At 37.3% G+C, this 18,718-nt stretch overlaps 1 pseudogene across 1 annotated transcript; it reads left to right on the top strand.

Moving 5' to 3' along the window:
- The first annotated feature begins 2,985 nt into the window (after window positions 1–2,985).
- Window positions 2,986–4,436, top strand: LOC145038472 (uncharacterized; annotated as a pseudogene). The gene is made up of 2 exons (XR_013679404.1): window positions 2,986–3,060; window positions 3,610–4,436. The product of XR_013679404.1 is annotated as an uncharacterized LOC145038472 (transcript).
- The last annotated feature ends 14,282 nt before the right edge of the window (window positions 4,437–18,718 follow it).

The raw sequence follows: 18,718 nt of genomic DNA, 5'->3' as shown, positions 1-18,718 counted from the left end.
TTAATGGGAGTAATCTAAACGAAAATTATAATAGACACAAATACAAACGCGTAGATATAAAGATCATTAAAATCTATGATCGTATGAAGAAGTTACAAAGTCCAGAACACAAGACCTAAACAAAACCATAAGAACTAAGCAATCAAGTAGTAGCCAAGGCTCCGGTGGCGGTGACTATAAGCATGAAGAACCCTAAGCACCTTATTAATGATTGTCCTACGTAGGATGTAGTAAGAAAAAACCTAAAAAAAACGATTACAAATGTACAAAAACAATAAAGAATTATTTTGCAACAAAAAAAATATTACAAACTAAATTTGCAAAAAAAAAAAAATTAAGAACTAAATGTGTACAAAATAAGAAATATATTACCCTTTTAAGTCGTTTTTTCCGTCTTATCTGGTGTAGTCGGTCATAAGGATTAAATGTGTACGATTAAACAAGTTGAAGGGGTAATTGTGAAAAAAAAAAAGTAACAAAACATATACAAATTAAAAAATATAAGTGTGTTATACCATAAATTCAACACATATTTTAGTTTTTAGTGTATTGAATATCAATTTGTGCAGGTACATCCGTTTCTTTCCTAAGTTATACAAAACATGTATAATAACTATTTGTTATTTAAACCGAAACAAATTAAATTTATATATTTAATAAATAAGAAAACATTTAAAAATTATTTTTTATTTAATTAAATTTTAATTGATTTTAAATTATACAAAAATCTTATGCGTACTAATGTACGTTTATATATATATATATATATATATATATATATATATATATATATATATATATATATATATATATATATATATATATATATATATATATATAATACACATACACGGTTCACTCGAGATTAAAAAGAATAGAGATTTTTAGATTCAAACTCCAGTATACCGGCAACAACAGAGTATGTCTAATTATAAATAATTATATGTCTGAGAGGCATAATCATATATGCTTATGCATGTTTATATGTATATGTATAATCATAAATGATTATACATATATGTCTATTCAGATATTGAGTAATCATATATGATTGTAATGGTTGATGGCATAATAGGTAGTGATGGCAGAGGTGGCGCTGATGTAAATGATGAAGGTGAACTTAGTGGGGTCGGCTGGTGGTAAAGTTGATGGTGGATTTTTTTCCACCCATTTCGTTTTTTGACCATAATTTTTTTTTTCTTTGAAAAAAAAAACTAAAAAAACCAAAGTTTTTAAAATTTAATTATCTACAAAATTAGCACAATCATGAAAAATTGAAAAAAACATATTTTATTATGATTTTTTTAATAAAAAAACTAGAAAAAAATTCTCCAAAAATCATAAAAATTTAAGAGATACTTCTTACTAAATATGTTAATGACTTTAAAAGATTTTTAAAAAAATAAGTTTTTGAAGTGTTTATTTTTAATTTTAATAAATATTAATTTAAAAAATATTGAACATAGAATAATTCAAAATGTGATAATTCAAAATATCTATGATTAAAAAAAAAACATTTGATTCAGTTTGTTTATGATACTTAATTTTTTATGATCTAAAAATATTTAGTCTAAAATATTTTATAATTTTTATGATTCAAAATATAAAATGATCCATAATTTTTTTTAACAAAAACTATATTTAATTGAATATATTATTGATCCAAAATCATATGATTAAAAAATGATTTGATTCAAAATACTAAAATTCAAAATAATTTGATTCAAAATTTTATGATCCAAAAATAATATGATTAAAAAAAGTATGAGCGAAAAATATTATGATTCTTAATATTCTACTTATTTAAAATTTTATAATTGTTAAAACATTAAAAACTCGAACCGATATTTAGTTAAAAAAAACACTAGTACCTTCAAGTATGTAGTAAATATATTTAAAAAAACCTAAAAAAAGAAAAAAAATACTATTTAAAAACACGTAAAAAAAATGAAAATAAAATTAAAAACATTAAAACCGAACATATATCTATTTAAGTTTTTTTTTGAATTTCTTTTGAATTTTTTTAACGAAAAATAAAAATAAATAAAAAAATGAAAATAAATAATAAAACTGATTTAAATGATGTTCCGTAAACGTTTGTCACGTATAATTAAATAATTTGAATAAGAATTAAGAGGTTGGTCCCTTAACAAATTGGGGCTCCATGAATCAAATTTATATTGGGTTTACCTTCGCTTTAAACTTTTATTTAAGTAAAAGGAAATCATTTTTTTTTAAGGAAAACCTCTACGAGTTTTCAAAAACAATGCACTATTTTTTCTTGGAGAAGAGAACGAGCAAACGTTTTGACGTCTACAGTTTTCTAAAAAACAAACAATATGCTAACTAAAACATTTATTTGTCCGCAGACATAAGAGTTTAGAAGAAAAAAAAATTCTAACAAAAAAAATAAAAATAAACACCACCTTACTACCTTACTCTTCTCCACTTTTATCACTGAATTATTTCCTCAATTTGATTGACGCCTTAAGCCTTCAGGCTTCAACGTATCAGAAAATTACAATATGATATTTAAATATCGGCCCTTAGATACATTGGACATTGTCAAAGTTGCCCCCTAGTGTTGGGCCGATTCCGTTTGTCAAGCATATATGTATCATATGTTGCACTTTTTCAGGCATGGGTGAATACATTCTACGATGTGGCCTTTTCCTTACCACTTAGTAAGAATCATCAAATACATATTTTACAAAAAATGTATTTGCATTCATTAGGATTTGTATTATTTGTATAATAGAAGTTGAATGAATCTTCGATTCATTCGGCAATTGGGAGACCATATCTTGGTTCATAAACCAACAAAAAGGAGTATCAACTATCAAGTCAAGTTGATGAATATTCAATGGGGTGCCGGCACCTTCCTTCAACTTGCCTTTCTCCCTCTCCTATCTTGTTGGTATTGGGATAAGCACCCAACTTCGTTATATAATATTTCATCACCATTCACAAATCAATTGATATATGGACAACTATACTATACATAGTGCATATTTTGATTCATCCAACATCTAAGTAGAGATTAGAGAAGACATTATTAAGGTAAGTCACTTGAGTATTTCAATTTTATATTTTGAGTCCAAGTTTGTATCATCTAAAAACATTGTAATCTTGCTTAGCATTGTTTTTAGAATACGGTGTAATAGCAAATGATATTTGGAGAAAAGTGTTTTTTAAAGGAATAGAAGGAATTGGATACCATTTATATTGGGAAAAAGCCTATCACCTACTTCACTCCATAAAAGTCATAAAGAATTTATTTCTTCGACGACCATAAAAATTTTAATGTTTCACGTATATAATTATTAAATAAAACCAACTTAGTCAATTCGTTAAGATTTTTTTTCTCCTACTGTTCATATTGTAGGTTTCTAGATCCTTTTTCACATAATGTCACAAGACATATAATTGCATTTTAATTCTTTATCATAAAATAAATATTAAAATTGTAACGTGAGGTACAAAGTAAACAATTATCATGTGAACTCTCTGAAGTATATGAAAACATCGTATGTCATTTTCCCTTTTTTCGTACTAATATCTCCAATCACTTTGTTGATAACCATTTCAATTTCTCTCTTTTTTTTCTAGTATCATCTCCAATGCCTAATTCTTTGCAAACCCATATACGAAATTTCGTCAAGATAGTCAACAAAAACTTCAAAAGCAAACCTCCAAAGGCATCATGTGCTTTTGATCTCACCATGGACGTCTCAAGTCAATTCAAGCAAGTCTTCAAGTTCTTCGACATCAACAACGATGGCAAGATTTCTCAAATGGAGCTCACAAATGTGTTGTTAACTTTTGGTCAAGATAAGTCAAAGGCCACCATTGAAGCCCAAGGAATACTCAAAGAAGTTGACTTTAATGGAGATGGGTTCATCGACTTGGATGAGTTCATGGCCATCATGGATGATTCCATTTCCAAGCCAAATTTTCCTATTTCAAAGGAAGATAATATTGATGTTAATGATGATGTTAGAAATGCTTTCATGGTGTTTGATAGTGATAAGAATGGACTCATTTCTGCAAAGGAGTTACAAAGGGTTCTCATTAATCTTGGATGTAGCAATTCGAAGATTGGACAATGTAGAAAAATGATTCAAAGTGTTGATAAAGATGGAGATGGGTTTGTTGACTTTGAAGAATTTAAGTCAATGATGTCTATTGGGATCAAGTAAGGTTTAATCCATCATCTCCTGTTTCTTATGCATTCATGACTTGTACATCATGCATTGAGATGTACTATCATTGCATATCTGTGTAAAGAGAAACTTTAGATGTTAGATTTGTAGTCATATGACTAGTTGACAAGATGCATAGATTTATGAGGCCTTTAGTCACAATTTACAAGATATATAGAGATATGAGATCTATCAATAAGTTATATTTTTGTGGAATCGGTTGTTACTAGAAAAAAATCCCAATGATAACACATCTTTATGGACGTGTGCATACACACGTCTTATAAGTGGATGTTCATTTAAAATCCCGTTTTATAATGATTTCGTTTGAGATCCAACTAAAGGGTTGTTTGGTAACTACTTATTGATTCTTAATCGAATAACTTTCAAAACGTTTAATACAATTTTTTTTTAAGGAAACCTCTATATTCTCTTAGACTACTAGGTATCGGCAACATGTTACTATATGTTACCACACCCAAAAGATGCCATGTCAGGATCCTACTCATACATGGGTGTTATAACACTCAAGATAAAAATGAGCAACATCTAATAACATGTGATAACATCAATTATTTTCTATTTTCTATTTTTACTTTGTTTTTGATGTTTTTTTTTTCTATATTTCGAATTTGTTATTTATTTATTTATTTATTTATATCATAGTAATTATATTTATTATATAACTTAAATCATAAATTAAAAATAACATTTGAAAAGTAAAAATAAAATTTTAATAAATCTTAAATTAATAACAACATTAAAAAATTACAACTAAACACAAAAACATTTAAAAACCTAAAAAAAAGATGATAAAACCTGCATTTTTTGGCCTAAAACTATTCATCTTCATCTTCGTGACCAACATAGATGGAATCCGCTAAGTCTTCACGGAGTTGCTTGTATTTTCCTTGATCTTAAATATCAACCACTCTATGTAAATATTCCGATGTCCTTGGGTGAAATTGCATATGTCTTGGTTCCGTAGGAGAAGACGTTGCAATATTGCGTTATTTATCTTCGACAACCATGTTATGCATTATGATACATGCATACATGATATATCGTAGAGTATCTAACTCATAAGGTCTTGCCGCATGTTCAACTATGTGCCATTTTGATTTCAAAACCCCAAAAGCACGTTCAACGTCCTTATGTGCTCATTCTTGTCGTCTCTTGAAATATTTGTCTCTTGGGTCTATTGGGTGTCGAAACGCCTTCACGAAAGTGGAATATTGTAGATATATTCCATCTGTAAGTTAATACCAAAACTTATATTCATTTCCATTCATTGTGAAAGGAGCATCCGAGGCTTTTCCTGACAAAAGATCGTCAAATATTGATGATTGATCGAGAACATTGACGTCGTTGTTAGAACCCACAATCCCGAAAAAAGTATGACAAATCCATAAATTTTGTGAAGCAACAGTCTCTAATACCAACGAAAGCGCTCCATGATGACCGCTTGAATACCGGCATTTCCACGCCATGGGGCAATTTCTCCATTTCCAGTGTGTGCAGTCAATGCTCCTACGCATACCCAAAAAACCATATCTCTCTTCATGCGCCACATATAGTTATTGCATATCATGCAACAAAGGTTTGCACTAGTATTGGTCACCGAAGGTTTCGACAACACCTCTTGCCAATAAATACAAACTTTCTCATGCGGTCATCTCAGACAATCACATATAATCGTCAACAGAATCGGGCGACTCCCCAATTGCCATAAGTTTAATTGCAGCAACACATTTCTGCAACCCTGCGAAGTCTCGTTTACCTCTGACATCATATCTCAATTGGAAAAATTCATACCTACATATATATATATATATATATATATATAATATGTAAAAATTGTATTTATTGTATCTAAAAGTGACATTTAAATTAGAAAAGTTGAAACAAACGTTAACTAAATATATATTAAACATGTAAATTTTGTATTTATTTTATCTAAAAGTGACATTTTGTAAATTATAAAAGTTGAAACAACCGATACATTGCTTCTATGGCGTTGTCTATTATTTGAAACACATTTTTTCGCAAACGAAAGCTTCTTTTGAAATTGTTTGGTTGGTAGACACAATTTTCCGCAAAGTAATCGTTAACTAGCCGTCTATTACATTCCTCATGATCTCTATTTAACGCCGCATGTCGCGTGAGTAATAGGGCTGGATCTGGCAATAATAGTTTGTCTGTATAATACTGATACATCATACTCATGAACATATCGTCTTCGTTGTTATCATCGTTGTACGGATGAACCATATCAAAATGATCCATATTTTGGTTTTGAATTATTGAAAGAAGTATGTAGTTGAGAGAAATTTATGTTTTTTTGTAGTTGAAATTGATATAAATTGTATGTATTTAAAGTGTAAATAAAATTTGTTTTTTTTAATAAGTGACCGTTTAAAACGGTCGAAATTGTGACCGTTTGAAGCAAAAAGATGTGAAATAACTGGCGTTACCTCCCATGTTCATAATAACGTATTGTAACATAACACTTAATAACGACTGGAGGGGAGGGGGGTTGCACTTGTTATGGCGCCGTTATTAGGCTGCCACATCAGATAACGCCCTTAGCGTTGCCCACGCCCGTCTGTATTAATCATCAGGAGGTTAGACTCATTCATAAATAAATGGTTTAATCATTTAATCAATTACATATATAAATTACGATTGATCAATTAAGTTTATAAACTGTGATTTTATACATAGGCTAATTAGTTTAAATAATATTTTTCATGATCCAGTTGATATTGAAATATAATAGTCATGAGTCATGACCCAACTTTCTTTTTCTTTAGCCCATATGCATACCCGTCCGGTCCGGCTGTCCTTGGCCTTTACCTCACCCATGCTCCATCTTTTTTTTTTTTTTTTTTTTTTGTTACTTTTATATAAAATATTTGTTGTAAAATATTAATTTAATACATGATGTTTTCTATAATGATAAATTTTAAAATATAAACTATATAAATCATAATTTGAAATTTGTTCTTATTAGGAAATTGTATATTGGATTTGGACAACACTGTTACATTTTGATAGTTTTTTCATGATGTAATTTGCCAAATCTATCCAACTAAGACAATATATTTATAGGATATTTTATTTTGAAAAATCTACACAATTATGACAATTATAAGCGGAAACTCTATTTTAAATTTTATCTTATCATGATACTGTACTTTCTGTTTAGACGATATTATAATTTGATAAAATTTTCAAAGTATATTTTGTTAATGAAATCCTATCTTGAATCTCAAAGATCAATAATATGCAGAAAAATATATTTAAATGCTTGCTTACTGATAAAACAATAACTACATGTTTTACAACATTCTTTATAAACCAGGAATCCAATGCTTCTTTTGATCACAAATGTTGCTTATACTAAGGGAAGGATAACCTAATATAGACTAATTATAAAATATTATTTATAGGATTAAATATATATATTTATGTAACGTTTTTTTCTTATTAATTTATTCAACAATATAATTTGTGATAAAAGTTATGCAATTATGTTGGTAAATATATAAATCAATAAAAATCTAATTTATCACAAAATTGATTGAACAAAATGGTCATATATATAAATATCAAGGACAAACTACAGAAAAACATAATTATTTATTTATCAACATTTAGAAAAATATTTATATTTTATTTATATACAAAAAATATTTACATTTTCAGTTACATGAAAATATAAATGTTTTCTGGATTTAAAAAAATATAAGAGTTTTTCTGAATACTGATTGATAAATGAGTAGATTTTACCAAAAAAAAAAAAAAAAAAAAGATGTTGATTTGCATACCTCTAATTTGACTTAAATACAAACCCTTCCTTATTTGACTTAAATTAATTTTTTTTATTTATGATGATGATGATGATGATGATGATGATGATGATGATGATGATGATGATGATGATGATGATAATAATAATAATAATAATAATAATAATAATTTTATTTTTTTTAATTATTTGTGTTTTAGAAAAACATTATTTTATATATAGTTTTATTTTTTTGGGATTATCCTTATATTACTTTTTCGTTCAAACTATCCATATGTTATTTTTTTTTGTCTGGATTATCTCTGTGTTATTTTCTTTTTGTCCGTACTAGTGTTTGGTTATTTTTTTGTTCGGACTATCAATGTATTATTTTTTTATAGTCGGATTATTCATATGTTATTTTTTGTTTGTATTATCTCTATGCTATTTTCTCATCCTGTCTATCCCTTTATTATATTTTTATTCCGGAAACGATAGTTGGAATGAAAAAATAACATAATGATAGTCTGAATGAAAAAAAAAACATGTGAATAGTCCACATAGAAAAATAACACACAGATAGTCGGAACAAAAAATAACATAAAAAGTATGTACGAAAAAAGTTACAAATGGATAGTCTGAATGAAAAAAATAACATAGCATAATCCGACCGAAAAAAACAACGCAAAGATAGTCGGAAAAAAAACAATAACAGGTAGGTGATCCGAATGAAAGAATAATACATGCATAATACAAACAAAAAAGATAATACAATACTAAAGGGTATCGGTAAAAGGGACTTGGCGAAGTCGAAACAATCATTGAGGAAAGTACGGGTAGATGTGGAAGGTAGTATGGGCCCGTACTACTGAAAGTAGAGGACCCGTACTCGAATCAAGGAGGGCCTAGATGGAACCTGGAAACTTGGAAAGTGTGTGAGACCTCTAAAAAGTATATGTGACCCTGACAATCGTATGTTTATTTTCAGAATGGTAGTCACACGACATGGAGCAGGAGGTTCAGGATATGGGTCAGGATTGTGCTCGGGCGCATGATCCGAGCATGTGGATGATGGGTTACACAAGTTCATCGCGTCCGAGATCACGAGGGGTATCCTTGATGCGATGTCGGTTATCTTCGGGTCGATTAAGGAAGGGATCATTAAGCTGATGGAGGATCGCCTCAAGGCGTCCAGGAGTGAGATGGAGACCAGCCAGTCAGGGCCACACACACTGTCCTTTAAAGACTTCAGAGGGAGTGGTGCACCATATTTCCATGGGGTGAAGGATCCCATTGCTGCTAGGAGATGGATCGCAGACATCGACTCTGCGCAGTTGACGAGCTTCTGCCCGGAAGGGTCGAAGGTCCGTTTCGCTGCAGGGTGTTTGAGAGACAGGGCTAGAGATTGGTGGGAGTCGGTTGGTGACTCTTTGGGAGCCTCGGCTATTGACGCTATGATCTGGTCAGAATTTGTGACCAGATTCAGGGTGGAGTTTGCGTCAGCTGTGGAGATTCAGCAGCTGGCCAGGGAGTTCTTGGACATGAGACAGACTATAGAGACTGTGGCGGAGATCACCGCCAAGTTCCAGGACAGGGCATTGCTGGTGCCTCAGTATGCGGGTGATGAGGACATGAAGAGGACCCACTACCATGACATGCTACGAGCTGAAATCTGAGAGCATGTCAGTTTCTTAGCTTGCCTTACTCTGGATTCCATAATTGTCAGGGCTAGGGAAAGGGAGATTGATCTGGAGCACATCCAGAAGAGGAAGGCAACGGAGGGGTTGACGATGGGGGCTTCGGGGAAGAACCCCAAGGGATCCGATGGTAGACCGAAAGGCCAGTCAGGGCGGGACTGTTGTAGGAAATGCGGTCGGTCACACGAGGGAGCTTGTCGCATTGGGTCAGGTTCAGTCTGCTATAAGTGCGGCAAGGTTAGACATTTTGATAGAGATTGTACTGCCCCTACTCATGCGATTTAGATATCTGACCTGATTTGCTTTCATTGCAACCAGAAGGGCCATAAAAAGGCCAATTGCCCTAGATTGACAGTAGCAGCAGTGGCGGTGGTGCCGACTCCAGCAACAGCATGGGTTGTGGACGGCCGGAAGGCCAAGTTGGAGGCTCCAGTGGTTCGGAGCCGAGTATTTCAGCTGACAACCGAGGAGGCACGCGCTGCACCCGATGTGGTGACGGGTATGATTTCTTATTTTATGCTTTTATGTTATGTCGTTGTGATTTTTATATATTATGTGCCTTGCTTAGGATCGTTCCATGTGAACGGTATCCCAGTTCAGGTGTTGTTTGATTCGGGTGCCACTCAATCATTTGTCTCTCTTGTGCTTAGCAAGAAGTTTCCGGAGTCTTCAGGCATGTTGGATTGCCCTCTAGAGGTCGAGATTGCGGACGACCGGTCGGTACGAGCATCAGAGGTCTACCGGGATTGTGTTTTGAGGCTGTTCGAGGAACGTTACCTGGTGGACTTGGTTCCCATACCTTTGCGGGGGAATAAGGTCATTATTGGTATGGAATGGCTGAGCCCCAATGGGGCAGTGATCGACTGTGCGCAGCAGTCAGTGCGGATTAGGACCCCTAGTGGGGGAGAGCTGGTGGTTCAGGGCGAAAGGCCACAACAAGGACCAACTTTATGTTCAGTAGCGAGGGCTAGGCGCTACCTTCAGCAGGGTTGCGCAGGTTATGTCGACTATGTTATGGATATCCGGGAGGCGGGTAGGGTGATGTGCCTGCAGTACGAGAGTTTGAGGATGTATTCCCCGAGGAGTTGCCCAGGGTATCTCCAGAGAGGCATGTGGAATTTAGAATCGACCTGGTCCCTGGTGCGGCTCCGATAGCCAAGGCACCGTATCGGTTGGCTCCTCCTGTGATGTAGGAGTTGTCTACACAGCTGCATGAGCTGTTAGACAAGGGATTCATTAGACCGAGTAGTTCACCCTAGGGAGCACCGATTTTGTTTGTGAAGAAGAAGGACGGGTCGCATCAGATGTGTATAGATTATCGGGAGCTGAATAAGGTAACGGTAACGAACCGTTACCCACTCCCGAGGATTGATGACCTCTTTGACCAGTTACAGGGAGCATCCTGGTTCTCCAAGATTGATCTGCACTCAGGATATCATCAGATGAGGGTCAGAGAGGAGGATGTACAGAAGACGGTGTTCCAGACACGCTATGGTCACTATGAGTTCATGGTGATGCCTTTCGGACTCACCAGTGCTCCCGCCGCGTTCATGGATCTCATTAATCGCGTGTGCAGACCGATGTTGGATCGGTCCGTGATAGTTTTCATCGATGACATCTTGGTCTATTCCAAGATGCAGGAGGAGCATGTGGACCATCTGCGAGAGGTTCTGGAGACTTTGAGAAGGGAGAACTTGCATGATAAGTTCTCCAAGTGTGAGTTCTGGTTTCCCAAGGTGCAGTTTCTTGGGTACCTTGTCAACCAAAGCGGGATTTCGGTAGATCCGGCCAAGTGGAGGCCATGATGAGATGGGAGGTTCCGAGGTATCCATCTGAGATTCGGAGTTTCCTAGGGTTAGCCGGCTACTATCGGAGATTCATCCAGGATTCCTCCAAGATAGCCGTACCCCTGACCAGGCTAACGAGGAAGGCCGTGGTCTTTCGTTGGGGGCCTGAGCAGTAGGCTGCATACAAGACATTGAGGCAGAGATTATGCGAGGCGCCAATCTTAGCCCTGCCTGAAGGCATGGAGGATTTCGTTGTGTACTGTGATGCATCCATCTCGGGTTTGGGCGCAATATTGATGTAGAGAGAGCATGTCATTGCTTATGCTTCGAGGCAGCTGAAGCCTCACGAGGCGAATTACCCCAATGCATGATTTGGAGCTGGGGGCTGTTGTGTTCGCCCTCAAGATTTGGCGTTATTACCTCTATGGGATTTGTTGTACGATTTACTCGGTCCACAAGAGCCTGAGGTATCTCATGGACCAGCCAAATCTGAATATGAGGCGGCGTCGGTGGCTTGATGTGGTAAAGGATTACGATTGCGAGATCCTTTGCCATCTGGGAAACGACATTGTGGTGGCCGACGCGCTTAGCCGCAAGGCAGCGCTAATCATGGATATCTGTTTGAGGATGACAGTGGTGACTCCGCTTTTGGAGCGAATTCGGGAGGCCCAACAGGAGGCCATGAAGGAGGAACATCGGAAGAGCGAGCGGATTGTAGGGCAGGTTTCCTCCTTCGACTATGACAACCGAGGGTTATTGACACTACACCGTAGGGTGTGGGTGTCGTACCACGGGGGTGTGCGCCAGGTTCTGATGGAGGAGGCGCACAAATCTTGATTCTCCATTCATCCCAGGGCGACGAAGATGTCTAGGGATCTTCGCATGGACTATTGGTGGCCCTGTATGAAATAGGATGTAGCATGGTACATGGAGTGGTGCTTGACGTGCAGGAAGGTCAAGGCCGAGCACTAGAGGCCACACGGCAAGATGCAGCCGTTGGACATTTTGCTGTGGAAATGGGAGGACATTACGATGGATTTAATCACAAAGCTTCCCAGGACCACGCGAGGGGTGGATTCGATTTGGGTCATCATCGATCGATTGACCAAGAGCGCTCATTTTATTCCGATTCAGGAGAGCATCTCGACCGAGAAGCTGGCCGACATCTATATCAGGGAGGTGGTGGCACGGCACGGGGTACCAGTGTCGGTGATTTCAGACAGAGATGTGCGGTTCACTTCCAGGTTTTGGAAGAAGTTTCACGATGAGCTGGGTACTCGTCTACATTTTAACACTGCCTTTCACCCTCAGACAGATGGTCAGAGCGAGTGGACCATCCAGATTCTGGAGGATATGTTGCGAGCATGCGTGTTATACTTTAGAGGTAGTTGGGATACCTACCTCCCTTTGGCGGAGTTCTTCTATAATAATAGTTATCACGCAAGTATCGATCGTCCTCCTTTCGAGATGTTGTACGGGAGGAAGTGTAGGACCCCAATATGTTGGGGAGAGGTTGGCCAGAGGGTAATGGGGAGTACCGAAGTAGTGCTCAAGACGACATAGAGGATCCAACAGGTCCAGAGTAGGCTTCAGACTGCTTAGATTCGGCAGAAAAGCTATACCAATAAGTGCTGATCAGACCTAGAGTTCCAGGTCGGGGATATGGTTCTTCTGAAGGTGTCGCCATGGACGGGCGTTATCCGATTCAGGAAACGGGGCAAGTTGGAACCCAGGTACACTGGACCGTTTAGGGTTATAACCCGGGTGGGCAAGGTGGTGTATAGGCTGGATTTTCCAGCCGAACTCAGTCAGATCCACAACACTTTCCACATTTCCCAGCTGCGAAAGTGCCTGGTGGACGACTCGGCAGTGGTGCCCTTGGAGGACATTCAGGTTGATGGCAGCATGAACTACATTGAGCGACCTGTGGCGATCCTCGGCCGGAAGTCGAAGGATGTGAGGAACAAGAGAGTGGAACTCGTGAAGGTGCAATGGCAACACCGAAAGTGCTCGGAATGGACTTGGGAGCCGGTGGACGAGATGATGGAGCACTACCTAGAGCTGTTTCAGGAACGAGCAACATACTTCGAGAACGAAGTCTAAAATAAGTAGGGGAGATTTGTAGCACCTGGTTCTTGGTACATATTTCTTTTTATTTTATTCTAAGTATTTTGCATTTTAGGCCTTGGACTCGGTGAGTTGAAGGACCAACTCGCCGAGTAGAAGCAGGATGGGACGCGGGGTTTAAGCAGTGAACTCGGTGAGTCGGGTCCCGGACTCAACGAGTAGATCCTGTCTGGACAAAAACCGTAATCCAAGGGTTTGCACACTATTTAAGAAATGTTATGTCAACCACAATGTCCCTTATGCTCCGAAAACACCTCTCATTGAAACCCTAGCCGTTTTTGAAGCAATCTAAGCCTTGTTGGTGGGTTTGGTGCTTGTGGTCTTAAGAAGGAAGGAGAAAAGCTTGAGGAAGCAGTTAGAGACCAAGGGAACCCGATTTTGTGCACCTTCTACAGTTCATTGAAGGTAAAAAGCTGTAACCTTGCTCACTCATTTGTTAGATCCCTCTTTGTGGAGATTTAGGGCTTTTATAAGCCATTTTTGGTGGCTAACCATGTTTGCAAACATGGTTGGGGGTTAGAGCTTCTGAATCACATCATTAAAAGGGTCACTAGGCAGATTTGGGTTGCTTTTGCACCCATGAAAGGTCCCATGCATCATAGGAGCTTGTTTTATGTCCTTTTGAGCTCAAAGTCCCATGCAAGCACGTAAAGTTTGTAACTTTACGTGCTAGATCGATTGTAGAAGCTTGGATCTATCTTTTGATCAAAGGTTGTACATTAGAAATCGAGGATTTAGAGTGTGGACGTGACCGACTCGTCGAGTCCGTTCCTGGACTCGACGGGTCCGTTCCTGGACTCGACGAGTCCGAGGCTTTGAGTCCCATATCTACCGAGCGTCAAAGGAACCCAGTTGAATGTTAGAAGGGTTGTAACTATACGTAAAGAGTTACCCAGCGCATTGGACATGATTTTAGACCCGGAGTTCATGGGACTCGATGAATACTAGAACAGACTCGGTGAGTCCAAGGCAATCTTCTTAAGAATGAAGATGAACTCGACGAGTTGTTCATACAACTCGGCGAGTCGAGGATAAGACTTGTTCATCAGATGAAGGTGGACTCGATGAGTGTTCATACAACTCGGCGAGTCGGATGAGTTTCATACGATGTTCATATGAGAGAGGAACTCATCGAGTCGATGCCAAACTCGACGAGTCGAGTCATGGATAAGGACGAGTAAAGGGGTAGGGACTCGACGAATTGACGACCCAACTCGGTGAGTCGGGTCGACTTGAAGTTGACTTTAACTGGACTTGGGCTGACCCTGTTTAGGGTTGTAAGTGCTATGTGTTGACTTGAAGGTTGTCGTGTAGGAATCAAGGAGTCGTAAGGAGTCGACTTGTGCGCCGAGGATAATTCAAACACTACACGACATTGAGGTGAGTTACCTTCCAGTAGGGGTGGGTCTAAGGCCACAATGCCAGCCCACCAAAAAGGGGTATTTAGAAGATAATGGTCTTTGTGATAATTATCTTGGTTTGGTTATGTGTTGGTTATGAGATTTATCTGGATGATATGTTATGTGTATAGTAGGGATTAGTTTCCCTGACAGTGGTCCTTAGGACCCAAGGGTAGGTCAGTACCCAGATATGCCTGACTGTATGTTTATATATGTTGATTGTATGCTAGTGGTAGGGGTGAAATAGTCCCCAATTACCGGTTGAAAGATACCGATGACGGATACCGGTTGGAAGATACCGATGTTGATTACCGGTTGAAAGATACCGATGATGGTTACCGGTTGAAAGATACCGACGGTATTGTATGGTATGTGGTATGATGGGGGATCTCAGTAAGCTTTGTGCTTACAGTTTTGGTTTTGGTTTTAGGTACCTCTTCGTCGAAGGGGAAGGAGCCGGCGGTGTAGCAGCGCATCACACACACACACATGGTTTTTCGCAAGGAGTTTTTGGGAATGTACTCTGATTTTCATTACTTTTGATGTTATGGTTTGGGACACAAAAGTATGATTTTGTGACGTGTTGTTTATTTGACAATATTTTGGTAAAAATGTTTATGGAATTGTTAATTCAAAAATGAAATTTTCGGGCTTGAATTTTGGGATGTTACACCTACACCCTTGGCAAACGCGACGGGAACCATGGGTCTCAAAGTGGGAGTTCGAATCAAAAGGAAGTCAAAAGAAATAACCGCTCGGAGCATTGTGATTTCTGTGGGAGAGACGATCACACTAAACAAGGGTGCTTCAAAAGGATCGGCTACCCAGAATGGTGGCCGAGGAAAGGCATACGTGAAAAGGGCAAAACAAGGGTAGTTTGTGTTGAAATTAACCCCATCCCTATACTAGGACTAAACAATGAACGATATCAATCTTTCCTAAATCATTTTGCAAAGAAAAAAAACATCCTCAAGGATGATGCAACTTCAGAAGCCAACATGGCAGGTAGAAGCAACGAAGGTAACAATTGGATCATTGATTCAGGTTGTACCGAACATGTAACCCATAAGGCCGAATGGATGGAAGGTAAAACCGTATCAACACATGAATTCCCGATTGTTATATTAGATGGTGTTTCCATACCCATTGAGGGAAAATGAGATTTTCATCTACCTAATGGATCCACCATAAAAGGGGTTCTACATGTTCCAAAATTCAAATGCATATTGTCTTTAAGCCGATTAGCAAAAGATCTCTAATGTAATGTAACTTTTTTCCTGGATTGTTTTTTCATGCAGGATTTGCGTTCGAGGGAATTGGTTGGAATGGGTAATTGCAAGAATGTATTGTATCGAATGAAGATGGTGGAAAATAAAAGAAGGGCAATGATGACTATAACAAGGTTCTGGCATAGGAGGCTTGGCCACACCTCTAGTAATAAATTATCTCATTTTGGTTTTGTTAAGAATGTTGATTTTAATACTTTGGATTGTGATTCATGTGCTAAAGCTAATCATACCAAATTGCCTTTCCAATTAAGTTTTATTAAAAACAAAGAATGCTTTGAATTATTGCACTGTGATATATGGGGGAGATATAGAAATCCTTTTCTTTCTGGATCAAGATATTTTTTAACAATTGTGGATCATTATAGTCGGTCCGTTTGGTCTTTTTTTTTTTTTTTTTTTTTTTTTTTTTTTTTAATAAATTTGAGGCAAGTGATTGTATAATGAATTTTCACAAAATGCTCAAGACATAATTTGGTAAAACGATTAAAATAATTCGTTGCGATAGCAGAGGGAAATTCACATCAAATAGCATGAATGAATTTTATATTGAGCATGTCAAATTACTCGAAACAAGCTGTCCACACACCCCACAACAAAATGGTGTGGTGGAATGAAAGCATAGGCATCTTCTCGAGACTGCATGAGCCCTTAGATTTGAAGTAAATTTACCAATAAAGTTTTGGGGAGAGTGTGTCATGACAGTCGCTTACATAATTAATTGTCTCCCTTCAAAGGCTATTAACAACAAGACCCCATTTTAAATTCTTTTTCAACAAAAACCAAGCTATGGGAACATGAAAGTATTCAGATGTCTTGCTTACTTTCGAAACACGAATACGAAGGGAGATAAATTCGAGTTAAGGGGGAGGCCGGGGGTATTTTTAGGGTACACACCAGGAACAAAAGGGTACAAAATATATGACACCACTCTTAACAAAATTGTGATATCAAGAGACGTGGATTCGTTGAAAATATTTTTCTTATGCCAATTCTAAGGTCGTTGAATACCCCCAACTATTTAACAATACCCCTTCCACAAGATAAATTTGGGACAAAATTATTTAAATGGGGGGTGAATATAACACCAGTCAAAATAGGTCAACAACAATCACATGTGATTATGTCATTCAAGTAATGTGATATTGTCAAACAAGTAATGTGATAAACTTACTGTGTAATGCAAGTATGAATTTTTTTACATACTTTATAATATAAATCAAAGTATAAGTCGATACAAATCTCAATCTAACTTCGCGTGAAGAAGTTATGATAAACTCTAACACTCTAAATCTCTATAATAAGAAGAAATTAATATATAGTGAGAGTTATCTATATAAATCTAAAATAAAGTTGTATTACTCGGAAATAACTACGTGTGTATATAAAGAACGTCAAAAACGGAGTTCGTATGCAAAAGTTATGACCTTCTGAAGATGTAGCTGTCTGAGAGCATGACACGTGGCAGAAACCCTAATTTATCAGGGCTCATGACGTGAGCATGTATTCTCATGATGTGAGAAGTCAAAAAGACACCTTCCGAAGCTAGAAACGAAATGACAAGTCTACAAGGTGATGCAGCCATGGCTCATGATGTGAGCATGTAGTCTCACGACGTGAGGGAGCCCAAAATAGCCTATAAAAGCAAGCTCGACCATAACACTTCTTACACCCAAATTTCTTTCCTCTCTCTCGTTTGCTGAAGGCATTCCGCGTTCCGAGCCCGATCGATCACGAACCGCTAACTGTTTCTAGTTAGATTTTATAAAATCACGCTAGTAGGGTGAGTTTCACGGCCCCACTTTTTAATGTTTTTGTAACGCCCCGAACCGAGCAGGTATACTTCGAAACCCGCCTTCTTTTGATTGTTGTCTTTTATAGCCCTCGGAGAAGTTATGTTGAGTCCCGGGGAGTTAGGGGCCTAAAGTTGAAACTTTGGGCCAAAAGGGGGTACACTAAGCGTACATAAGAGTACGCTAGGCGTACTCGCGTCAGCTAAAAACCCTAATATTCGGATTTGGGACTACATAAACACCCTTATGGTTCATTCTTTACCATCACCTCAGCCTCTATACCTCAGAGAACGCCCCAAAACCCTAGTTGTGTGTGAAGAGTGAGTTAGTGTGCATCTTGAGCTTTGGAGAGTGGAGTTATTACACCAAGAAGCTAGAGGAGGAAAGCAAGGCCTTGGATCTGAATTTGGGTTGCACCATTAGAGCTCCAGAAGGTAAAAAGATTGAACCTTTATGCTTATTTACCTTAGATCTAGACTTTATAGCTTTATGAAGGTCTTTTGGTCCCTAGATTTCCCAAGTTGATGTATGTGAAGTTATAGACAAAATAAGTTGTCCTTCCAGATGTTTTGAGAGGCCTTAAGTGATAAAAATCAGTTCTTTTTAGATAAACTTGATCCATGCATATGATAAGAA

The sequence above is a fragment of the Lactuca saligna genome, chromosome 4, assembly GCF_052625555.1.
Source record: "Lactuca saligna cultivar CGN05327 chromosome 4, ASM5262555v1, whole genome shotgun sequence".
NCBI lineage: Eukaryota > Viridiplantae > Streptophyta > Magnoliopsida > Asterales > Asteraceae > Lactuca > Lactuca saligna.
This window is presented reverse-complemented; position numbering and strand designations above follow the sequence as displayed.